The 10,783-nt window shown below is 42.2% G+C and overlaps 1 long non-coding RNA gene and 1 pseudogene across 1 annotated transcript; one reads left to right on the top strand and one right to left on the bottom strand.

Moving 5' to 3' along the window:
- The first annotated feature begins 889 nt into the window (after positions 1-889).
- On the top strand, positions 890-2,367 carry LOC135521097 (uncharacterized). Its single transcript, XR_010452487.1, has 2 exons — positions 890-1,357; positions 1,522-2,367. It is a non-coding gene; the product is annotated as an uncharacterized LOC135521097 (long non-coding RNA).
- A 1,019-nt stretch (positions 2,368-3,386) lies between these two features.
- On the bottom strand, positions 3,387-6,446 carry LOC135518917 (granzyme-like protein 1; annotated as a pseudogene).
- Between the last annotated feature and the right edge of the window lie 4,337 nt (positions 6,447-10,783).

Below are 10,783 nucleotides of genomic sequence, written 5' to 3'. Positions count from 1 at the left end.
GGCATCTTAGGCTGTTCTTGGCTAGCTGAAGGCCAGGCATCAAAAGGCTGTTCTTGGCTAGCTGAAGGCCAGGCATCTCAGGCTGTTCTTGGCTAGCTGAATGCCAGGCATCTCAGGCTGTTCTTGGCTAGCTGAAGGCCAGGCATCTCAGGCTGTTCTTGGCTAGCTGAAGGCCAGGCACCAAAAGGCTGTTCTTGGCTAGCTGAAGGCCAGGCATCTCAGGCTGTTCTTGGCTAGCTGAAGGCCAGGCACCAAAAGGCTGTTCTTGGCCAGCTGAAGGCCAGGCATCTCAGGCTGTTCTTGGCTAGCTGAAGGCCAGGCATCTCAGGCTGTTCTTGGCCAGCTGAAGGCCAGGCATCTCAGGCTGTTCTTGGCTAGCTGAAGGCCAGGCATCTCAGGCTGTTCTTGGCCAGCTGAAGGCCAGGCTCCTCAGGATGTTCTTGGCTAGCTGAAGGCCAGCTGAAGGCCAGGCATCTCAGGCTGTTCTTGGCTAGCTGAAGGCCAGGCACCAAAAGGCTGTTCTTGGCTAGCTGAAGGCCAGGCATCTCAGGCTGTTCTTGGATAGCTGAAGGCCAGGCATCTCAGGCTGTTCTTGGCCAGCTGAAGGCCAGGCTCCTCAGGATGTTCTTGGCTAGCTGAAGGCCAGCTGAAGGCCAGGCATCTCAGGCTGTTCTTGGCTAGCTGAAGGCCAGGCATCTCAGGCTGTTCTTGGCTAGCTGAAGGCCAGGCATCTCAGGCTGTTCTTGGCTAGCTGAAGGCCAGGCATCTCAGGCTGTTCTTGGCCAGCTGAATGCCAGGCATCTCAGGCTGTTCTTGGCCAGCTGAATACCAGGCATATCAGGCTGTTCTTGGCTAGCTGAATGCCAGGCATCTCAGGCTGTTCTTGGCCAGCTGAATGCCAGGCATCTCAGGCTGTTCTTGGCCAGCTGAATGCCAGGCATCTCAGGCTGTTCTTGGCTAGCTGAATGCCAGGCATCTCAGGCTGTTCTTGGCCAGCTGAATGCCAGGCATCTCAGGCTGTTCTTGGCTAGCTGAAGGCCAGGCATCTCAGGCTGTTCTTGGCTAGCTGAAGGCCAGGCATCTCAGGCTGTTCTTGGCTAGCTGAAGGCCAGGCATCTCAGGCTGTTCTTGGCCAGCTGAAGGCCAGGCACCTCAGGCTGTTCTTGGCTAGCTGAAGGCCAGGCACCTCAGGCTGTTCTTGGCTAGCTGAATGCCAGGCACCTCAGGCTGTTCTTGGCTAGCTGAAGGCCAGGCATCTCAGGCTGTTCTTGGCTAGCTGAAGGCCAGGCATCTCAGGCTGTTCTTGGCCAGCTGAAGGCCAGGCACCTCAGGCTGTTCTTGGCTAGCTGAAGGCCAGGCATCTCAGGCTGTTCTTGGCTAGCTGAATGCCAGGCATCTCAGGCTGTTCTTGGCTAGCTGAAGGCCAGGCATCTCAGGCTGTTCTTGGCTAGCTGAAGGCCAGGCACCTCAGGTTGTTCTTGGCTAGCTGAAGGCCAGGCATCTCAGGCTGTTCTTGGCTAGCTGAAGGCCAGGCTCCTCAGGATGTTCTTGGCTAGCTGAAGGCCAGCTGAAGGCCAGGCATCTCAGGCTGTTCTTGGCTAGCTGAAGGCCAGGCATCTCAGGCTGTTCTTGGCTAGCTGAATGCCAGGCATCTCAGGCTGTTCTTGGCTAGCTGAAGGTCAGGCATCTCAGGCTGTTCTTGGCTAGCTGAAGGCCAGGCATCTCAGGCTGTTCTTGGATAGCTGAATGCCAGGCATCTCAGGCTGTTCTTGGCTAGCTGAATGCCAGGCATCTCAGGCTGTTCTTGGCCAGCTGAATGCCAGGCATCTCAGGATGTTCTTGGCTAGCTGAAGGCCAGGCATCTCAGGCTGTTCTTGGCTAGCTGAATGCCAGGCATCTCAGGCTGTTCTTGGCTAGCTGAATGCCAGGCATCTCAGGCTGTTCTTGGCTAGCTGAATGCCAGGCATCTCAGGCTGTTCTTGGCTAGCTGAAGGCCAGGCATCTCAGGCTGTTCTTGGCTAGCTGAATGCCAGGCATCTCAGGCTGTTCTTGGCTAGCTGAAGGCCAGGCACCAAAAGGCTGAAATTCCATTTGTGCATCAACCTATCAATAATGAGATATGATAATACGTTGATCCATAGTATTATTCAAAAGTAACATAACATCAACTGGTAAACGCTGATTGTTCTACGATTAAGGGGGGAAGCATTACCTTATGAGGGTGGTGCCTGGCCTTAAAGCCACAGTCTAATAATTCTGTTTGATTTTCCTTTCTTCTTCTAGCATGTCCTTACCTTTTCCTTTTAGATTTTAACTGTAAAGTGTATTGCAATTTTAAATAAAGATTGATTTGATTTGATAAACAAATGATGTATAATAATGTTATCAACAATTTGTTGATTATATCTATATCTAATATAAAGTAATGATGAGTCGATTATTAACTTTAGAAAAAGACTGACAAAGTTTTGTCAAAATGTCTAATTACTTCTAATCGCTTACATTACTTTATTTACTTTACGACAAGTAATGTAACCTTATTGTAAAGAGTTACCAAATATGATATCCTTTCAACATGTAAAATATGACACAGTAAAGATTTATCTTTAGAAAAAGTTTGATTTAATAATTAACGTTCTAACTACAGTGAAAAGCAGTGATTTGGGGGCAGCACTGGACAGCTGTGCCGATCTAAATAATACATTTTCAAATGTAAACAAACAAAAAATCTGCTGAGAAATGTATTTCCTGTTTCTTAAGGTATACAACAGACAAGGTGTACTATGCAGAAATAGAGGCATTTGTATTAGAACACAACATGTTAAAATGTATCTATTAATGCATTCTAGAACTGTTTTTTTGTGACATTTTGTCAACATCCACGATCACCTCTTCAATCCAGGACGTACAATTGATTGTTAATGTTAACACAGGGGTACTTAGGATCATCACATGTTGTTGAATTAGTAAGAGCCACAATACCCTTCAAAAGCCTGCACACACACACGCACACACACACACACACACGCACGCACACACGCACGCACGCACGCACGCGCACGCACGCACGCACGCACACACACACACACACACACACGCACACACACACACACACGCACACGCACACGCAAACAACACACACACACGCACACGCACACACACACACACGCGCACGCACACACACACACACACACACACACACGCACACGCGCACACACACGCAAACACACACGCACGCACACGCAACACACACACACGCACACGCACACGCACACGCGCGCAACACACACACGCACACGCACACACGCAAACACACACGCACATGCACACGCGCACGTGCACGCACATGCACACGCGCACACGCACACGCGCACACGCACACGCACATGCACACGCACACACACACACACACTCCCTCTCTGTCTGTTTGTCTCTGTCTCTTTCTCTCTGTCTCTCTTTCTCTCTCTAACAACTATGAACGGATAAAGGTTTAGCTTTATCAGAAACTTGTCCTCTATCCAGGGCATGATGAGAAGTGTATTTATGCAGGAATAGATACCATTATGTTAGTACACTAGCATCAATGTACTTCCTAGTCCTTTATTCCTGCTTGTTTAAAGACATGTTAGCACCATATCCGTGCAACACCTCTTTAATCCAGGGCATGAAGAAAGGGATTTTCATGAACACATGAGGATATTGGGAATCATCACATCTCTCAGGATAATTAAAAGCAACGATACCCTGTGCCTTGTTGTTACAAATAAGAGGTCCCCTGAATCTCCCTGGAACACAGAACAACAGGAATTAGAGAAGAGACATACAGAAGTGAGATTGTGAAAGGAGAATAAGTGAACACTTCAAAGTCTGTTTTAGTGTTTCAGTACAGTAATGTTACACAGAAATAAACACTGCTTATCTGATCAACTAAAACCTGTACTGGTTGTCCTCTACAGCGTGTTGCTTCTACTATTACTATAATCATTTGATCCAAATTTAATTTAGTTACCTGACAAAATCCTTTCCCTCCGGTAGTACGAGTGCACATCATTTGTTTTTTGTCAAAGTTTTCTGCCACATCCTCTTGCATTCAGAGTCATCCTCCACCGTCACTGCCACTTCCATTAAAACGTCCGAACCCTGGTTGTTGTTCGAGTTAGTCTTGCCCCAACCAGCTACGGAGCATTTGGGGGATGCTGGGATATGTTCATCCTCCTTTGGGAGTCCAGTGACCTTCACATACTCGGTTAGACGAGCTGTGGTCCTTAACTACGAGGAAATCAAATCAAATAATTACATTCTATTTGTATAATTCAGAATAAACCTTGAATAAAACGGTATAAATATTCATGTCAGTGAAGATAATCAGTATCAATTGAATGCGTTCCTTAAAGTTCATAGGAAATAAGTAGTATATAGTGTAGAAAGGAGACATCAGGGGTGTCTTGAAGAACCTTCAGTAGCATGACGTCATAACTGATCTGCGTTGCATTCTCATGTAATGGATGCCGATGGTAATGGGACACCTGAATCTTCTGACAACTCTTCTTCCACTTCTTTAAGTCGTGGGCTCCAAGCACCGCCGTTAAAGGATAAGCCCTAACAGAAAATCAAAACAGGTCGCAAGACATAGAATGAAATAGAAGAATTCCTCAAGAGACGTAACAAGATGCGACAAAACAAACAGTATCTGGATTCATTTGTTGTCTACGACAAAAACAAAAACTCACTTCCTTAAGCAGTGTGCTGAAGTCAGGACAAAGTCCTCCCGGATGAGCATTCCTCCACAAACATGGTGTCCTCTGTGTTGCAGAGAGACCATATAGGGCCTTGAGTGGGGCTTGGCCATCTTACCACCCACAATACCACTCTCAGAGGCTCCTTGTAAGGAGGAGGAAAGAGGATACCATGTTAACTATGTCTTCTGGGACACACAAGGACCAAAAAAATAACAACATCATTTGTGGTCAATTTGGTTAACAATTAGCTACATCCTTTACTCTCTGCTACCAAGTGATTATTTTTAGGGAATAATCAGCTGTACCTTCTTTAATAGCTGGTTCTCTGTAGAGAATAATCAGCTATACCTTCTTTACTAGCTGGTTCTTATATAGAGAATAATCATAACCTTCTTTACTAGCTGGTTCTTATATAGAGAATAACTGTAACTTTACTAGCTGGTTCTTTAACCAGCTTTACCTTCTTTACTAGCTGGTTCTTATTAGAGAATAATCATGAGAGTCGTTTGTTGAATGAGAGTCGGACCGAAATGCAGCGTGGTGGTTACTCATGTCTTTAATGAAGAAAAACGGAACGATACATGAAATAACTAATAAATACAAAAACAACAAACGGAACGTGAAACCTATTACAGCCTATCTGGTGAACACTACACAGAGACAGGAACAATCACCCACGAAATACACAGTGAACCCAGGCTACCTAAATACGGTTCCCCATCAGAGACAACAAGAATCACCTGACTCTGATTGAGAACTGCCTCAGGCAGCCAAACCTAAACTAAACACACCCCTAATCAACCACAATCCCAATGCCTACAAAAACCCCAATACAACAACACAATAACATAAACCCATGTCTCACCCTGGCCTGACCAACTAATTACCTAAAACACAAAATACTAAGACCAAGGCGTGACATGTACCTTCTTTACTAGCTGGTTCTTATATAGAGAATAATCAGCTGTACCTTCTTTACTAGCTGGTTCTTATATAGAGAATAATCAGCTATACCTTCTTTGCTAGCTGGTTCTTATATAGAGAATAATCAGCTGTACCTTCTTTACTAGCTGGTTCTTATATAGAGAATAATCAGCTATACCTTCTTTACTAGCTGGTTCTTATATAGAGAATAATCAGTTATATCTTCTTTGCTAGCTGGTTCTTATATAGAGAATAATCAGCTGTACCTTCTTTACACACTGGTTCTTATATAGAGAATAATCAGTTCTAGAGAATACCTTCTTTACTAGCTTTCTTATACAGAGAATAATCAGCTATACCTTCTTTACTCACTGGTTCTTATATAGAGAATAATCAGTTATACCTTCTTTGCTAGCTGGTTCTTATATAGAGAATAATCAGCTGTACCTTCTTTACTAGCTGGTTCTTATATAGAGAATAATCAGCTGTACCTTCTTTGCTAGCTGGTTCTTATATAGAGAATAACCAGTTATACCTTCTTTACACACTGGTTCTTATATAGAGAATAATCAGCTGTACCTTCTTTACTAGCTGGTTCTTATATAGAGAATAATCAGTTATACCTTCTTTGCCTGCTGGTTCTTATATAGAGAATAATCAGCTGTACCTTCTTTACTCACTGGTTCTTCGTAGATATATAATGTATAGAATAGATCAACTCACCAGCAGAGGAAAGGAGTTGGAGGAGGATGAGGAGGTGCAGGTACATGCTGGTGGACTGGCAGAGATCTAGATGATTTGAGAGACTGCAGGTTTCTCCTCTCTATATAAACCACATTTAAAACCCCCCTTCCATACTGCCCCATACACAGCAAGAAGGGGTCTGGTGGTCACAGATTATTCATACTGAAAGTGAAAGTAAAAGTAGATGGAGTGGAAATATCACTAATTTTAAGTCGATTGTAAGTGGTAAGATGATCCAGACAAAAGAAATAACCTTGTTAAATAAAGAGGACCATCTGAATGTCTCTTTAGAATGTCATTCATGGCATTCATGTCCCTAAAGCCTGCCAGGACCTAAACAGGAACAAGAACATTAGGATGTTTTAAAATAATTACCTTTTATCAAATTGAACCATTAACCTCACTGAGACAATGAGTTTGGAAAGCATATTTACAGAAACAGAAAATGTTATTTTGACACAAATGTATACAAAATATGAACTTGCTTCCATGATTTTGACTGACCAGTTGTAAATCCCAGGTTACATTGCTGTAACTTAAATCCAGTTCTATCACTTGCAGGGATTTTAACATCTGCTAACCAATGTGTGTGTCAATTTTTGATTTGAGAACCAAGGAGGTGAGGTTTTTAAACCTTAAGATAGGCCTACATGGATTTCCAACCCCCACCTTCCTCCTTCCACAGGGCAAGACAAAAGATTGAAGTGCTTTTGAACAGGGTTATGGTAGTAGGTGACAGGTGCACACACACACACACACACACACACACACACACACACACACACCCACACACACACAGGGCATCCACAGTGAAAGGGGTCTGGTGGTCTAGCAGACTATTCATACTGAAAGTGAGGTTGAGTAGATGGCTGGAAATATCACTAATTTTAAGTCGATTGTCAGTGGTAAGTGGTCTCAGATGAAGCAGAAATATCCGGGTTAAATAAAGTTAAGGACCATCTGAATGTCTGCTCACATATCCTCATCTTTCCATTCATGTCCCTAACTAGCCTGTCAGCGACCTAAACCAAACAAGACTAGGATGTTTTAAAATGGTGTTGCTGGCTTTTATCAAATTGAACTTTCTTAGACGCATGAGCGTGGAAAGCATATGTATACACCTCTCCTGATTACATGATTACGTGATTACATGATTACATGATTACATGATTATATGACTTCAAGATTACATGATTATATGATTACAAACACTGATTTTGACTTTTAGCCACACAAGTTTACACTCCAGCCCAGTACAATACATTCATAAACCAGTATAGTACAATATATTCATAACCCAGTACAGTACAGTAGGCCAACAGTACAGTACAGTACAGTAGGTCAACACTACAGTATAATATACTGTAGTACAGTAGGTCAACACAGTAGGTCAACAGTACAGTACAGTAGGTCAACAGTACAATATAGTATAGTACAGTAGGTCAACAGTACAGTAGGTCAATATACTGTAGTACAGTAGGTCAACAGTACAATATACTATAGTACAGTAGGTCAACAGTACAGTAGGTCAATATACTGTATAGTACAGTACAGTAGGTCAACAGTACAGTAGGTCAATATACTGTAGTACAGTAGGTCAACAGTACAGTACAGTACAGTAGGTCAACAGTACAATACAATATACAGTACAGTAGGTCAACACTACAATATAATACAGTACAGTAGGTCAACAGTACAATATAGTACAGTACAGTAGGTCAACAGTACAGTACAATATACAGTACAGTAGGTCAACAGTATAATATAGTATAGTACAGTAGGTCAACAGTACAGTAGGTCATACAGTACAGTAGGCCAACAGTACAGTATATACAGTACAGTAGGTCAACAGTACAGTACACAATATACTGTAGTACAGTAGGTCAACAGTACAATATAATATACAGTAGGTACAGTAGGCCAGTAGGTCAATACATATACTGTAGTACAGTAGGTCAACAGTACAGTACAGTACAGTAGGTCAACAGTACAATAGGTCAACAGTACAGTAGGTCAACAGTACAGTATACTGTAGTACAGTAGGTCAACACTACAGCAGGTCAACAGTACAGTACAGTAGGTCAACAGTACAGTACAGTAGGTCAACAGTACAATATAGTAGAGTACAGTAGGCCAACAGTACAGTATATATACAGTACGGTAGGTCAACAGTACAGTACAGTAGGTCAACAGTACAGTACAGTAGGCCAACAGTACAGTACATTACAGTACAGTAGGTCAACAGTACAGTACAGTAGGTCAACAGTAGAGTACAGTAGGTCAACAGTACAGTACAATATACAGTACAGTAGGCCAACACTAACAATATACAGTACAGTAGGCCAACAAGGTCAAACAGTACAGTACAGTAGGTCAACAGTACAGTACATACAGTACAGTACAGTAGGTCAACAATACAATAGGTCAACAGTACAGTAGGTCAACAGTACAATATAGCTGTAGTACAGTAGGCCAACAGTACAGTAGGTCAACAGTACAGTAGTACAGTAGGTAAACAGCACAGTAGTAGGTCAACAGTACAGTACAGTAGGTCAACAGTACAGTACATTACAGTACAGTAGGTCAACAATATGATATACAGTACAGTAGGTCAACAGTACAGTACAGTAGGTCAAATATACTATTGTACAGTAGGTCAACAGTAGTAGTACAGTAGGTCAACATATACAGTACAGTAGGTCAACAGTACAGTACATTACAGTAGGTCAACAGTACAATATACTGTAGTAGGTCAACAGTATAGTACAGTAGGTCAACAATACAGTACAGTAGGTCAACAGTACAGTAGGTCAACAGTACAGTACAGTAGGTCAACAGTACAGTAGTACAGTATATCAACAGTACAGTACAGTACAGTATGTCAACAATACAGTAGGTCATCAATACAGTACAGTACAGTACAGTAGGTCAACAGTACAGTACAGTAGGTCAACAGTACAGTACAGTACAGTACAGTAGGTCAACAGTACAGTAGGTCAACAGTACAGTAGGTCAACAGTACAGTACAGTTGGTCAACATTCCAGTATAGGACAATAGGTCAACCATACAGTATATTACAGTGGGTCAACAGTACAGTACAGGATGGTAGGTCAATAGTGGACCGAGTTCGCAGCAGTATCTGCATCTGCAGTACTCATGGCATTACTACAGACCCGGGTTCGATCTCCGGCTCCCAATCACTAATTAACCCAATCAATAATTAACATCACTAGGTAGGGGCCCTATTTTCACCTCTAGATGAAAAGGTCAAAGTTAACTGCCTGCTACTCAGGCCTAGAAGCTAGGATATGCATATAATGAGTAGATATGGATAGAAGACAATCCTAAGTTTCTAAAACTATTACAATAGTGTCTGTGAGTATAACAGAACTGAAATGGCAGGCGAAAACCTGAGATAAATCCATCCAGGAAGTGGGATTTTGTTATGTTTGTAGTTTTTCATCTTTCTTGTTTTGCTTTTATATTGACAAATCTTTTGTCCGGTTGAAATATTATTGATTACTATGACTAAAAACAACCTGAGGATTGATTATAAACATTGTTTAACATGTTTCTACAAACTTTACTGATACAATCAGATTTTTCGTCTGCCTGTTGTGACTGCCTTTGAGGCTGTGGATTACTCAACAAAACACGCAAACAAAACTGAGGTTTTTGAATATAAAGAGGATTTTTATAACAAAATAAACATTTATTGAGTAAATGGGAGTCTTGTGAGAGCAAACATATGAAGATCATCAAAGGTAAGTGATTCATTTTATCGTTATTTCTGACTTGTGTAACTCCTCTACTTGGCTGGTAACTGTTTGTAATGATTTGTCTGCTGGTTGTTGTTCTCAGATAATCGCATGGTATGCTTTCACCGTAAAGCCTTTTTGAAATCAGACAACGTGGTTGGATTAAAAGAAGTTAATATTTAAACCGATGTACAACACTTGTATGTTTTATGAATTTTTATAATGATTATTTCTGTTTTTGAATATGGTGCTCTGCAATTTCACTGGATGTTGGCCAGATGGGACGCTATGTCCCACACCCCCTAGAGAGGTTAACCTCTTACATCTATGGGGGCGTTTATTTCATTTTTGGATGAAAAACGTTTTCGTTTTAAACAAGATATTTTGTCACTGCAATATCAGTTATACTTACAAAAAGATGCTCGAATATGCATATAATTGATAGCTTTCGTTTAAAGAAAACACTCTGACGTGTCCAGAACTACCAAGATATTCTCTGTGCAGCCATAAAAAAGAACTGTGAGCTTCAGGCAAAACAAGATGAGATGGCATCCAGGAAATGAGCAGGTTTTTGAGGCTCTGTTTTCCATTGTACCTTAGAGTAGGCTGTGAATGCG

This window comes from Oncorhynchus masou, chromosome 29 (assembly GCF_036934945.1).
Source record: "Oncorhynchus masou masou isolate Uvic2021 chromosome 29, UVic_Omas_1.1, whole genome shotgun sequence".
NCBI classification, from domain to species: Eukaryota; Metazoa; Chordata; class Actinopteri; order Salmoniformes; family Salmonidae; genus Oncorhynchus; species Oncorhynchus masou.
The sequence above is the reverse complement of the archived record's forward strand: the minus strand, read 5'-3'. Positions and strand labels throughout refer to the sequence as shown.